General features: G+C 44.0%; 1 long non-coding RNA gene across 2 annotated transcripts; it reads left to right on the top strand.

Moving 5' to 3' along the window:
• The first annotated feature begins 6,467 nt into the window (after positions 1–6,467).
• Positions 6,468–13,199, top strand: LOC105479839 (uncharacterized). Of its 2 annotated transcripts, XR_011609572.1 has the most exons (4): positions 6,468–6,773; positions 8,666–9,048; positions 10,461–10,594; positions 10,910–13,199. It is a non-coding gene; the product is annotated as an uncharacterized lncRNA (long non-coding RNA). The 2 variants fall into 2 exon arrangements; XR_011609568.1 differs by having other exon boundaries at positions 10,461–13,199.
• The last annotated feature ends 408 nt before the right edge of the window (positions 13,200–13,607 follow it).

Genomic DNA, 13,607 nt, shown 5'->3' on the forward strand with positions numbered 1-13,607 from the left:
CAATTCTAAGCAAAAAGAACAAAGGTGGAGGCATCAAGTTACCTGACTTTGAACTATACTACAAAACTACACTAACCAAAACAGCATGGTACTGGTACCAAAACAGACATATAGACCAATGGAACAGAACAGAGACCTCAGAAATAACACCACACGTCTACAATTATCTAATGTTCAACAAACCTGACACAAACAGGTAATGTGGAAAGGATCTCCTATTCAATAAATAGAGCTGGGAAAACTGGCTAGTCATATGCAGAAAACTCAAACTGGACCCCTTCCTTACACCTTATAGAAAAATTAACTCAAGTTGGATTAAAAACTTAAATGTAAAACCCAAAACCAAAAAAACCCTAGAAGAAAACCTAGGCAATACCATTCAGGACATAGGCACAGACAAAGACTTAATGACAAAAATGCCCCAAACAATTGCAACAAAAGCCAAAATTGACAAATGAGAGCTAATTGAACTAAAGAGCTTCTGAACAGCAAAAGAAACTATCATCAGAGTGAACAGGCAACCTACAAAATGGGAGAAATTTTTCTATAATCTACCCATCTGACAAAAGTCTAATATCTAGAATTTACAAGGAACTTAAACAAACTTACAAGGAAAAAAACAAACAACCCCATCAAAAAGTGGACAAAGGATATGAACAGACACTTCTCAAAAAGACATTTAAGTGGCCAGAAACATATATGAAAAAAAGCTCAACATTACTGATCTTTAGAGAAATGCAACTTAAAACCACAATGAGATACCATCTCACATCAGTCAGAATGGTGATTATTAAAAAGTCAAGAAACTATAGATGCTGTCAAGGCTGTGAAGAAATAGGAATGCTTTTACACTGTTGGTGGGAGTGTAAATGAGTTCAATCATTGTGGAAGACAGTATGGCGATTCCTCAAGGATCTAGAACCAGAAATACCATTTTACCCAGCAATCTAATTAATGGGTATATACCCAAAGGAATATAAATCATTCTACTATAAAGACACATGAATATGTATGTTTATTGCAACACTATTTACAATAGCAAAGTCATGGAATCAACCCAAATGCCCATCAGTGATAGGCATAAAGAAAATGTGGTACATATACACCATAGAATACTGTGCAGCCATAAAAAGGAATGAGATCATGTCCTTTGCAGGGACATGGATGAAGCTGGAAGCTATCATCCTCAGCAAACTAACACAGGAACAGAAAACCAAACACCAAATGTTCTAATTCATAAGTGGGAGTTGAACAATGAGAACACATGGACACAGGGAGGGGAACAACACACACCAGGGCCTATTGTGGGGGTGGGGAGCAAGGGGAGGGAATTTAGAGGATGGGTCAATAGGTACAGTAAACCACCGTGGCACACATATACTTATGTAACAAACCTGCACGTTCTGCACATGTATCCCTGAACTTAAAGTATTAAAAAAAAAAAAAAAAAGGAAAAAAAGAGAAAAAATAATAATAGATTTGCTTACTCAAAATATGGTTATGATAAAAATGTGGCCTCATAAAAATGCTCCAAAAAAGCCTGTTCAATTTGTACAGCTCTGATGAACAGAGCTTGAAATGAACCATAATGATGCGGCCGTTCACCAAATTCTCTGAACTAAGTCAGTCCACAGAGCCAGGATCTCTTGAATTAGGAGCTAGCTACATACCCTGGAGACTCGATCTGGGGATAACCTCACAAATGTGTATCATCCTCCTAGCTCTCTCCAAAAAGAACCAGCAACCTTTTAGCAAGTCATCAATGGACTGGGCAAAGGAAAATGCTCAGACTCGGACTCAGGGATTGTTGGACATGGGCCAAGCTCACAGTAATTCTGGGTTCATGTTAGACTGGGGGATCATGAGTGTCACATGACACATGGAATTTTGCACTAATCCCTGTTCTGAAGGTAGGTCCAGGGGCACCTCGAACCAACCTAATTTCTGAGTGCATTTCTAGCTGGAAGAAATACAGCAAAATCCCCACAGTGTCTGTCTGATCCATGAAATAAGATCTATAGTTATAGAAAGGGCCAAGTAGAAATAAGTAACCATTCATGAAGACATTTTGTGTTCCTTAAGCTACCAGAAAAAAACTATGACGTTGACTCAAGTGATGGATCTTGACCATCAAACGGAAACAGTGATAAACAGTGGAGGGAAGGAGGGGTATGGAATTTAGGGGATCCCCTGGTGCCTACTAGTACTACTAAGCCCAATCGTAATAAAGAAATAGAGCTGTTGTTTATGGGCAGTCCCACCAAGGCCTCAGATCCCTCAGGAATGAGGGGTTGAAATATGACCCCAAGTAAAGGATATGCCCAGCCGAAGTGTTGGTGGAAGGCAGAGGGAACGCGGGGAGTGGAAGAGGGCAATCGTAGACAGGAGCATTTGTTCCCACTGGTGATTCCACTGAGCTACTCTTGTTAAAGTCACCAATCACCTCCCAATTGCAAAGACAATGGTGGCTGCTATGGTTTGATCTTGTTTGAATTTCAGCATAGTTGACTCACTTGGTGTTACTTCCTCCTTGGGACACATCTCCTCTTGACTCCTGTGACCCTGCACCCTTCCAGGTTTTTCCTGTCTCACTGGGAGCTGTGGCTGAATCTCCTCTGTCAGCGCCTCACTCTTTGATTGACCTGTAAGTGTTGGAGGGTCCCACATTCTCCCTATTTGATGCCACCTTTTGTGAAAATAGATTTCTCTTTCTTCATTGGTGGTTTTCTTCCCTTGGCTTCCAACACAGCACATACTTTTGGTCTCTCTCCTGCTTCAGTGTCTGCTCCTTCTCACCTCCTTTGACGTTTCTCTTTATCTACATGGCTTCTTTTTTTAACATTTTATTTTATTGTGTAATGTTAAGTAACTGAGCAAGATACAGAATTATATACTTTTATATGCAGCTTTTTAAAGCCAGAGAGCCAGAGAGCTCAGACCTTGGTAACTCTTCTCAAGCGTATCCACTCTCTATGCAGTCAGTTGGATGGTTTAAAAATAACATCTACGTACCAATGAGTCCATATTTACGTCTTCAGGCAAGACCCTCTCAGAAAGTCCAGATTCCAGTCCCAGTACAGGCTCAATGTGTGCACATTTGCAAATTCCGCCAGGATCCTTCACCCAAACTCTAGATTTAATATCCAAATGCTCGGTCCACAGCTCTGCAGGGAGAGCTGACATCTCAAATTCAACATGTCCAAAATTTAGCTCCGAATCCTGCTCCAACTTTCCTCGAGGAATGGACACTCCATCCTTCCAGTTTCTCAGGTCACGAACCTTGGCCATCCTTGACTTCCTGCTTTCTCTCAGCCCCACGTACGCTCTCTTAGGTTGTCTTGTTGGCTCTCCTTTCAACGTAGCCCCGCACTTCCTCATCTGGAGATAACAGACAAGCTCCCTTAGGACATACCATGCAGAACAACTTTAGTATAGAAAATTTTGCATAGAAAATGTCTTTTTATAAGAAATTCAGGAAAAAAAAAATGTTTTCAAACCCAAAACATCTGTTTGAAGGCGTCTGACAGCAACTGAGATAGCAGGGATGTGTGTGACCATGATCCCAGAGACAGGCCCACCCCAGAAGGCAACCGGGGCTGTGGCCTGACTTTTCCACTTGAAGCATTTGCTGATTTGGCAAAAGGAGGCAGAGAGGCAGGGTGCGGTGGCTCATGCCTGTAATCCCAGCACTTTGAGACGCTGAGGCGGGCAGATCACAAGGAGTTCGAGACCAGCCTGGCCAACATGGTGAAACCCTGTCTCTACTAAAAATACAAAAATTAGCCAGGCGTGGTGGTGCATGCCTGTAATCCCAGCTACTCGGGAGGCTGAGGCAGGAGAATCGCTTGAAACTGGAAGGCGGAGGTTGCAGTGAGCTGAGATTGCGCCACTGCACTCCAGCCTGGGTGACAGAGCAAAACTGTCCCTCCGAAAAAATAAAAAATAAAGGGAGGCAGAGAGATTAAGAAGGTGAGCAGAGCTGTTTGCAGCTCCTGGGGCAGGGGGTGGGGGTGAAAGACGCCCTGTCTGTCCAGGAGGAGGAGGTGTTGCAGCGAGCATGCCGGGTGTCAACTTCAGACCCGGAAGGGCTGCGGCCTGGGCGTAAGAGCCACCATCAGTAGACTGGCCTCCCTCAGACCTCAAAAAAGGAATGAAGGGAGAAGGAGGAACAACAGCAACAACAACAGAACCATAAATCCTAACTTGCAAGGGCTTGGTTACAGCCTGATTAGGTCATCTCCCTCCCCACCTCCAGCAAGAAGAAAAACATAGAGAAGGAGCCCCATTTAGTGCTGTGTTCTCTGTGCAGGCAGCTCCTGATTTATTAGCAGAAGTCTGGAAGTTGAAAAACGGAAAGAAAATGGTGTTTAGGAAGCTGAGAGGCTAGCAGAGCTCTTGGTAATCTCACAGTGTTAGGGAAACAAAATTCAAATTCAGGACCTTTCTATCACAGGAAGCCCTGTTAAACACCTCCTATTTTCAATGCCCCATGGCATTAAACAAAATGCAAGAATTAAATAAAAACCAAGAGAAAAACAGACAGTAGAAACAAGCCCACAGTGATTCACAGATGTTGAGATTTCAGATACAGACTTTAAAGTAACTGTGATTAATATGTTCAGGAAATTTAAGAACAAGATATAGAATGTTGGCAGAGAAATGGAAACTGTGAAAATAAATCAAAATGAAATTCTAGAACTCAAAAAATAAACATCTACATATTAAGCACTTATAAAGACAAATGCAATGAAAAATGGGCCAAAGGTTTAAACGGGCACTTCACAAATGAGGATATTCAAATTGGTCCATTAAACACGAGAGGATGCTCAACCTCATTAATCATCCAGGGAATGAAAATTAAAATCATGAGAGGATACCACTATAAACTGACCAGAATAGCTAAAATTAAAAAGTCACAATACCAAGTGGGGTGAAACTGAAAACTTCTTAGCCTGTTGCTGGGAACGTAAAATAGTGCAACCACTTTGGAAAAGTGTTGGATAGTATCTTCTGAAGTTGAAATATGCATATCCTGTGGCCCAGAGATTCCACTCCTAGGGGTACATGAAACGAGTGTACACTTTAATGGTCTTACTCACAGTGGCCAAAATAGGAATCAACCCAAATCTCCAATGCGAAGTGCACCGTGGTCTATTTGAACAACTCAAATCTATACAGCAACAAAAATGAGTAAATTCTTGCTACAATTGACAACTGGATGAATCACTCATCATGTTGAACAAAAGAAGCCACATGTGGGAAAATACATATTGTAATATTCCATTATATAAATTCTAAAAGAGTATACGCTACTCTATGGCTTAGAACTCGAGATACTGGTTACCCTCGGAATCGAGATGGTGGGTTGGGGCTGGGAGGGTGTGCTGGAGAGCGGGGTCAGGGACACATGGACATGTTCAATTCCTGATAATACCTCCAGCTGTATGCCTATGGTTTGTGCACTATTCTGAATGAACAAACATCTAAATAGAAAATGTGTATTTAAAACAACACCGCATCTCTAGAACATGCACACTCATTACCTCCATTGCTGCCACTGTCTCAAGCCCCTGTCACCTCCCGCTTGGACTTCTGCAGCAACCTCTGGCTGGTCTCTCTGCTTCCACCTTGCCCACCTGCTGTGATACTCATAACAGAGCAACCACAGGGATCCTGCTCAAACCCACATCAAATCCTGCAGGACTGGGGCTTTCCTGCCTCTCTGACCCCGCCTCCTGCCACTCTTCCCCTCCCCTGCTCTACACCTGCTGCTCACTCTCTTTCTTGAAGACATCATGCTCACTCTTGCTGCAGCTCATCTGCAGGAGTTTCTCCTGCTACCTGGAACGTTCTTTGCCGTGGTTGCCCCTTGGTGACATCTCGGTCCCAGAGTCCTCAGCTAAAATTTCTTGGGAGTCCTGCCTTGACCTGCCAGCTGAGGTGGCCACCCCTTATCTCAAGTCATTTTGATTCTCTGCACTGCCCTTTCCCTTCCTAATGTATTTTCTTCCTTCCTCCCTCCTGCTCTTCTCCCTCCCTCCCTTCCTATCTGCTCACTAGGATGAAACCTACAAGAGAGCAGACCTTGTCTGTCTGATTCCTGCAGCATCCTGAGCATCTCAAACAGTGTTTTGCATATATATGAACATAATAATTATGTGTGAAATGAATAAAATAAGTTTGGAAAATGCTGCCCACTATTTATCTCTCTTGGAGAGCCTTAATTTACATTAGCATATTAATGATTCTGAGAAGTCCTACAGTAAAAAAAAATAAAATAAAATAAGAAACCTACTTAACTTTCACTCAGTATTTCCCAACCTTTTTTGAACACAAGACACTATTTTTGCATTACATCTATTAATGCCCACTTTTGGCAATGCCACCTCCAGGGGTTTGCAGCTATCGGTGTTGAGGCCTCCCTTGTGGCAGACACCCACACCTGGATGAGCATTATACCCACATTATCTCCATCGCCATGACAACCAGAAAAGCCAGGCATTATTATCCTCATTTTAAATGTAAGGAAACTGAGGTGTGCTACACTGAAGCGGCTCCTTGTGCGATGTGGGCAACACACATATGAAGCTGGGGTGTCGTTCCACTTCTGCCTCACTCCAAAACCATGCTCTTGACCTCTTGGTTGGGTAAACACGATGGCAAAGCTCATCACCATGCGGAGCATGATGTCCCACAGCAGTCTCCACCTGCCTGGAAGCAGCGGGGTGAATGCACACCCATGAGTGGGTTGATGGCTCAGCTTCTTGGAGAAGGTGAGACCCCCCCCACTTCATTTTGTATTTCTGCACCCTCATGAAATACTCCAAGTCATCACCATGGGACACATTCTCAAGCATGTTTTCATAGCCACTAAATTATATTTTATGAAATTCTTGGCCAAACAGACAGAAAAAGATGGCAAAACTTAACAAATTTCCAATCAACACAAGGGGATAATGTATTCAGCCTCGGCTTCATGCCAGGAATGCCAGGAATGAGGAGCAATTTCAGACCCTCCTTTCTCTAGGGCTCTAACCCTTGCATTGCATCAGCTTTTGTTCATCTTCTGGTACCCTCGGGGTTTGTCCAGAACAGAGCAGTCTGAAAAATGCCCACCACTTTTAGGTACCATTGCCCAGGGTAAGCCCGCCTGGTGGTACAAATGAGGTTGCTCAATGGACGTGGGAGTTCACTGGCAGCAAAGGAGTTCCCTTCCCTTCCCCCTTTAGGCCTGCTCATCTGTAAGAATGTGGTCATGAGTAAGCTTTCCTCTTCATTGTCTTATGAAACCCCTGGAGTCTGAGACAATGGACAGACAGCAGGAATGTCAAAATACTTCAAGAGCCAAAATCCTTGAAAACCACAGAAATTCTAACCAGAGACCCACACACCCCAAGCTCCCTTGTCCAGGTGAACTGGAAGAAGGCCCCCTAGTCAGGGTTTCACAAGCTTAGCATCATTGACATTGAGGCCAGATGATACCTTGCCGGGGGGAGATGATCATGTCTAGTGTAGAATGTTCAGTAGCATCCCCGGTCCCTACCCACTATGCTAGGAGCTCCCCCATTCCTTTAATTTGTAACAACAAGAAATGTCTCCAGATATTGCCAAGTGTCTCCTGCGGGGGCAAGATTACTCCTACTGAGAACAACTAATCTAGATTAGTGAAAAGTCTAAAATAGAGCATGTTTTAAAATAGAGATTAATTTGTCAAATAGCATACTGGATCACCAAAACTAAGTGTTTCCCCTGGGGCGCTTATTTTAGTAAAAAATATTCATTTTTTCAATCAGCAAATATCTTTGAGCATTAAGCACCAGGCTGGTCCCAACCTACGTAAGGTCCCCGCCTTTCAATCTAGCAGAAAAGCAGATAAGACAGATTGGTAATTGGCAAATCAATTATAGATCATATAAATGGGGTCCTCCAGTCCTTGGAAATCGGCTGCTAACTACAAGGAGTTCAGCCTCCCTCCTGCAATCTTGTTTGCATTATAAATTTGTTTAGCTAAACCTTCCATTCACTGTGTCTCTGAATTATCATAAATTTCAGATTAGTGGCATGCATACGAATGAGTGTTTGCCAGTTTCCGAGCAAAATGAGCTGAGAGAAGGCCTTTGAGGGCTTATCTGACATCCATGGTGGCCTTCCTAAGGACCCTCTTCTGGCAGGTGCAGGGAGGGAAATCAGAACAGTTCTTGCGTGGTCTGAAGTTTAAAATCAAAATGGTTGAGGGGCTTGGCATTTCAAGCCAGTGTCAACATTTCTGCTCTTCCCATGGTTTATTAACAAGGCACTGTCCTGCTTTTTATATCGATTTCGAAAGAAGTTCACCAGCTTGTATACTAGGGAAGGGCATTTAAGGAAATGGGGGTAGTTGTACTTTTCCAAAAAAATCTGTTTCAGAGGGGGAAAAAATGTAATTTGGTTGTGTGGGCTAGGGAAAAAAAAAAAGAAAAGAAAGAAAACCAAGCCAAACACGTTTGAAAAGTAGTTTCAAATACCCTCTCCAAACGGAACTGGGGTCTTCCATTAGAAAATAGGTCTCTCACTCTCTCCCATCACCACGACAATTTTGGTTTAGAGGCATCAGCCCTGGTAAGTGAGTAGCTCCAGCCTCCCTCTCTCACCAATCACTCTCCTAGCCTACTTGCTTTCATTGTAGGACCCACCTCATGGTCTTCACTGCAACTTTCTCCAGCACCAGGTCAGACCTAAAAGCATCAAATAGCAGCACAGACAAAACTCAATGTTGTTGGTCAAACAGCAAAAAATGCCACAGTGTCAGAAGGCGTGTGCATCGATGTACATGCAATGTGTCCTCTTTTGCTACCTTGCCATCCATCATGAAATGCCGAGGTGCTCGTACCAAAAAGAACTGACATCCAAATAGAAGAGATTACAAAGCGTGGAAGAAGATAACATTCTAGCATGCTTGCATACCTGCCTTTCCAGTGGGTCCTTCCTATGATCTCATCCTGCGGAAGGCTCTGTGAGCTCTTGTCGCCACTGGCTGGCATGAAGGTCATGTTCCTGAAAAGTATCCTGGTGAGTGGCAAAAACTGAAATTGACATCAAGAGCCCAAGGAAAACAGGGAATGAGAGGAAAACACAAAAGTGCTGTCCTTCCTACTGAGTTTTCTGTTGTAAAAACTTGTTGAGCAGGCTGGGGTGGGGCATATCAAAATCCCCAACAGGTGATTGGTGAGGGACAAGGAAACACTCCCTTTGAAGTCCTCCTACCCAAAGTTCTATGCTGGCCTGGCACGGAGGCTCATGCTCTTGTTCACCTGCACAAGAGCCACTGCAGTCATAAGGATGATGGTTACTGTTCAACGTGGATCCTGCTTATGGTTAGAGGATGAGAACCGCTGTCAGATTCTTGCATTGCCTAAAAATATCCCATGGAGGCTCCAACAGTGCAGCTGCAATTCTGACACGTGCTTTTATTTTATCCTCCAATGACAGATCTTCTTTGTCTTTGCTTGTTCACTTGCAGCCATTTTTGAGCATTAGTAGGACATACAGAGAAAAAAATATGTTTTTATGCACCCAAATGATTTCGAAGCACTGCATTAGAAGAATAACTAATTCCTATTGCCTGTATGCACCAAGCATTGACAAAGTGTTTCTTAGACATTATGAATGAAAGAGCATGCAGTTAATCTCATTAACTCCCAAGTTTCCCAAACGGCACCATAGTAACCTGTGGATCAAGCAAGGCCAAGTTCATTGCTCAGTGCAGTGGGGAGAACTCCACCTTGACAGAGGTCACAGGGAGGTGAAAGGGAAACACGTATAGATTTTGGGGTGTCTGGGTTTGGGTAGTTCGAGATGGGTTTTTCAATACACAGATCTGATTGGGATGTTTGCCATATAATGGTTGAGGATTGGTGGACATAGCCAGGCAAGAGTTTTGGACAAAATTTTGATGAGTAAACAATCATCTGATAAATAATTGGGTTTTCCCCGTGTATTAGTCTGTTTTCACACTGCTGATAAAGACATATCTGAGACTGGGTAACTTATAAAGAAAAAGAGATTTAGTGGACTCACGGCTCCACACAGCTGGGGAGCCCTCACAATTATGGTGGAAGACAAAACTTGCATCTCACATGGTGGCAGACAAGAGAGAAAATAAGAACCAAGCAAAAGGGGTTTCCCTTTACAAAACCATCAGGTCTCATGAGACTTATTCACTACCACACGAACATTTTGGGGGAAACCGCCCCCATGAGTTAATTATCTCCCACCAGGTCCCTCCCACAACATGTGGGAATTATGGGAGCTACAATTCAAGATGAGATTTGGGTGGGGATATAGCAAAACCATATCACCCAGTTAGTGATCTATTGTCCTGAGAATAGAGTTGCTTGCCCAGATGAGCCAACTATGGTGCTGCCAGATAGATTTTGGGGGTGTTGCTGAGGGTGATAATTCTGTGATTTACTCATTTACAGCCTTATCTTCCTGGCAAGAATTTCTCAGCACGAATAGTAAAGTTAAGTCGGGGCGAGTGCCTTCATTTCAGTCCTGAGAAGTAAGATACCCGGATGTAAGCATCGCAGTTCTGGACCCACCTCAGCAATCTTCGGTGAGAGAAACTAGTATCATCTTCCATTAAAAAAAAAAGTAAGGCACAGAGAGGTTGAGTAACTTGCCCAAAGCCACATAGCTAGTAAGTGGCAGAGTCAGGATTTGAACCTGGGCTTTCTGGCTCCCAAATCCATGCCCTACATGACACTGCCATTTGCAAAAACAAGTCCCAAAAAAGTACGGAAAAAGCAGAAGCCAGAGAAATCTGCAGAGAAAGTCCATTAAGCCATCCACAAAGCCTGCAGTTTAATTAGAAATGACAGGGTGTCACTCAGCGAGTCGAGTGACAGGGGCTCTCTCCTCTTCATGCCAGCGCAAGCCTCTCTCACCCACCCCAAGGATCACAGGAGAGAAAGAACAGTAAGAGAACTGAATCGAATCTCATAGAGGTAAAAAGAAAGCTGCAGATTGAGATATTTTGAACATTCAGATAAATAAACAATGCCTTTATTTCAAAGCCATGATTGGTAAGGTAGAATGCCATGTTGTGGCCTGAAAAAAAATTATCTCTTGTTCAAGTCCAACAAGATTGAACTTGTTAGAGCCATTTCTTCACTCTCCTCTATCTTCTGCAACTTCAGAGCTGAATCTTATTTAGATTCATATGCATGCAACAAATGTACTCAAGAGAAGATTTACCACTTTCCAAAGGGCTCAGTAGCTGGGGAGAGCTTAGTGGAGAAGGTGAGCTCTAAAGGGTGGTGGGGGAGTGTGGGTGGTGAGCAGCTGGTCTGTTCAGAAAAGGAAGTTGCTGCTTGCAGCAGGATAGGGAAATAGGGTACGAGGCAAGGGGCAACAACTTGAGTCTGATCCAAGAGGCAGTGGGGAGCCACTGAAGGTTCTTGAGCAAGGGAGATACATGGCAAGGCAGGCTGAGACTCACAACACAGAAAAACAATGAAGTCGGTGAGTTTAGAGATAACCGTTGGAGCTGATTTATACGACTTGCAAAACTGTGTTTCATTGAGAGGCAGCGGATCTTTGGTAAATGATTAGGAAAATAAAATTTTAACTCAGACCCATTGGGACAATAGTTAAACATTATCTCTGCTATGTTCTCACCTCCATATGGGAGCACGTCCATCTATGATCTCCCTGGGAGGAGGAATTTACTGAGCTAGAGGCCTTGTCATCAAATACAACCTCATGCTGGCGTGTTCAAGGAATGTTATCTCTCCCATATATAAGATCGATTCTACTCTATATTCAAAAGCCCTTAAACGTGAGAGGAGCAATCTGTCTTCGTTTATGGCTGCAGGAGGTGGAAAGGAAATCTGCCATATTAAATAACCCAGTGGAGAGGCAGCAAAGGTCATAATCGGGAGGGACATCCTCTTCCTGAACCGAGTCAGCAGCAGCTACCAGAGCCTCAGGGAGGGCGGAGATGAGGAGCCCCCCGCAGGCCTGGCCCTGGACGTGTGCAGCCGCTGTGTCAGGTGTCAATGCCAGGCAGGATGCTGGGGCTAGCCTGAGGGGTGTGAGGGACTGCCCTGTGTCCCCAAAATTCCTATATTGAAGTCCTACCCCATAGTACATCAGAACATGAGTGTATGTGGAGATGGGGTCTTTACAGAGGTCATCAAGTAAAGGTGAGGTCACTAGGGTGGGCCCTAACCCAATCAATGGACATCCTTATTAAACAGACACACAGAGGGACGACCCTGTGAGGACCCAGAGAGAAGATGGCATTTACAAGCCAAGGGGAGAGGCCTTGGGAGGAACCAGCCCTGTTGACCCACACCTTGATCTTGGACTTCCAGAGTTCAGAACTGTGAGACTGTCCATTTCGGTTCTGCCCAGTCTGCAGTACTTTGATATAGCAGCAAACTAATACAGATGGTTTATGCAAAAATCCACATTCCATGTGTATGCAGCTGAGGCCAGTGGAAGGTTATACAGTTGGTTACAAATTAGCTGCTCACAGCATGGATAATCAAAATTAATACAACCTAGTATGTTCAAAATCTAATTCTTTAAAAAGGGGTAAGACGCTCCATGAGACTTTGTATAAATCAGAGACTTTCTCAAAGACTGACATTGATTTTCAAAAAATGTTAGAATGTTGCCCTTTCCCCTGATTCCACCAAATCCCTGGAGGCGATTCAAATGGAGGCCTGGTTTGATCAATTGAGAGAATGAAAGCAAATGACAAACTCCTAGGTAGGAGGAAAACCTTACATAAGGGACAATTCCTCCGATCAGTTTTCTATTCTTTCTAATAAATCAACTGGTCATCGTTGAGCTGGCAATCCAGGCGTGGGTGGAGAACTGAGTAATTTTGTTCAGGTAAACTGGCTCTCTGAAACCCTGCTCCAATCTGAAAAGTGAGCTGGGGAGTTAGGATGATCTGGCCAGTCTTGCATTAACTGATCCCAGCACTCCACTCTTTCTCTGCCTTCCTGCTACTAAAAAATTACATGTTTCCTGCAACTGAGTTCATCTGTCTTTTCCATGTGCTCGGATCTCAGGTCAGGTCTTCACCCTCTTTTTTTTTTTTTTTTTTTTTTGAGACAGAATTGCGCTTTGTTGCCTAAACTGGAGTGCAACAGCACGATCTCGGCTCTCTGCAACCTCTGCCTCCTGGGTTCAAGAGACTCTCCTGCCTCAGCCTCCAGAGTAGCTGGGATTACAGGTGCCTGCAACCAGGACTGGCTAATTTTTTGTATTTTCAGTAGAGACAAGGTTATTTTCGGTAGAAACAAGGTTTCACCATGTTAGAACTCCTGACCTCGGGTGATCCGCCTGCCTCGGCCTCCCAAAGTGCTGGGATTACGGGCGTGAACCACTGTGCCCGGCCAGTCTTCACCCTCTTAGGCAGCTGTGGTGAGCAGGAAGGGGGTTCCCTGGGTGGAGGGGAAGCTGCAGAGATTAGCATACACTCTCCTTGCCTGGGTGCACAAAGGGTTAACTGGCTGATGGATGGCTCACTGCTTATGAAGGGGGCGGGCGCTAATTCATCCTGGAGGCACCAGCTTCAGAAACAGAAACCTTGGCTGTAAGAGAGAGCAACA

The sequence above is a fragment of the Macaca nemestrina genome, chromosome 1 (genome assembly GCF_043159975.1).
Source record: "Macaca nemestrina isolate mMacNem1 chromosome 1, mMacNem.hap1, whole genome shotgun sequence".
Classification (NCBI taxonomy): Eukaryota; Metazoa; Chordata; class Mammalia; order Primates; family Cercopithecidae; genus Macaca; species Macaca nemestrina.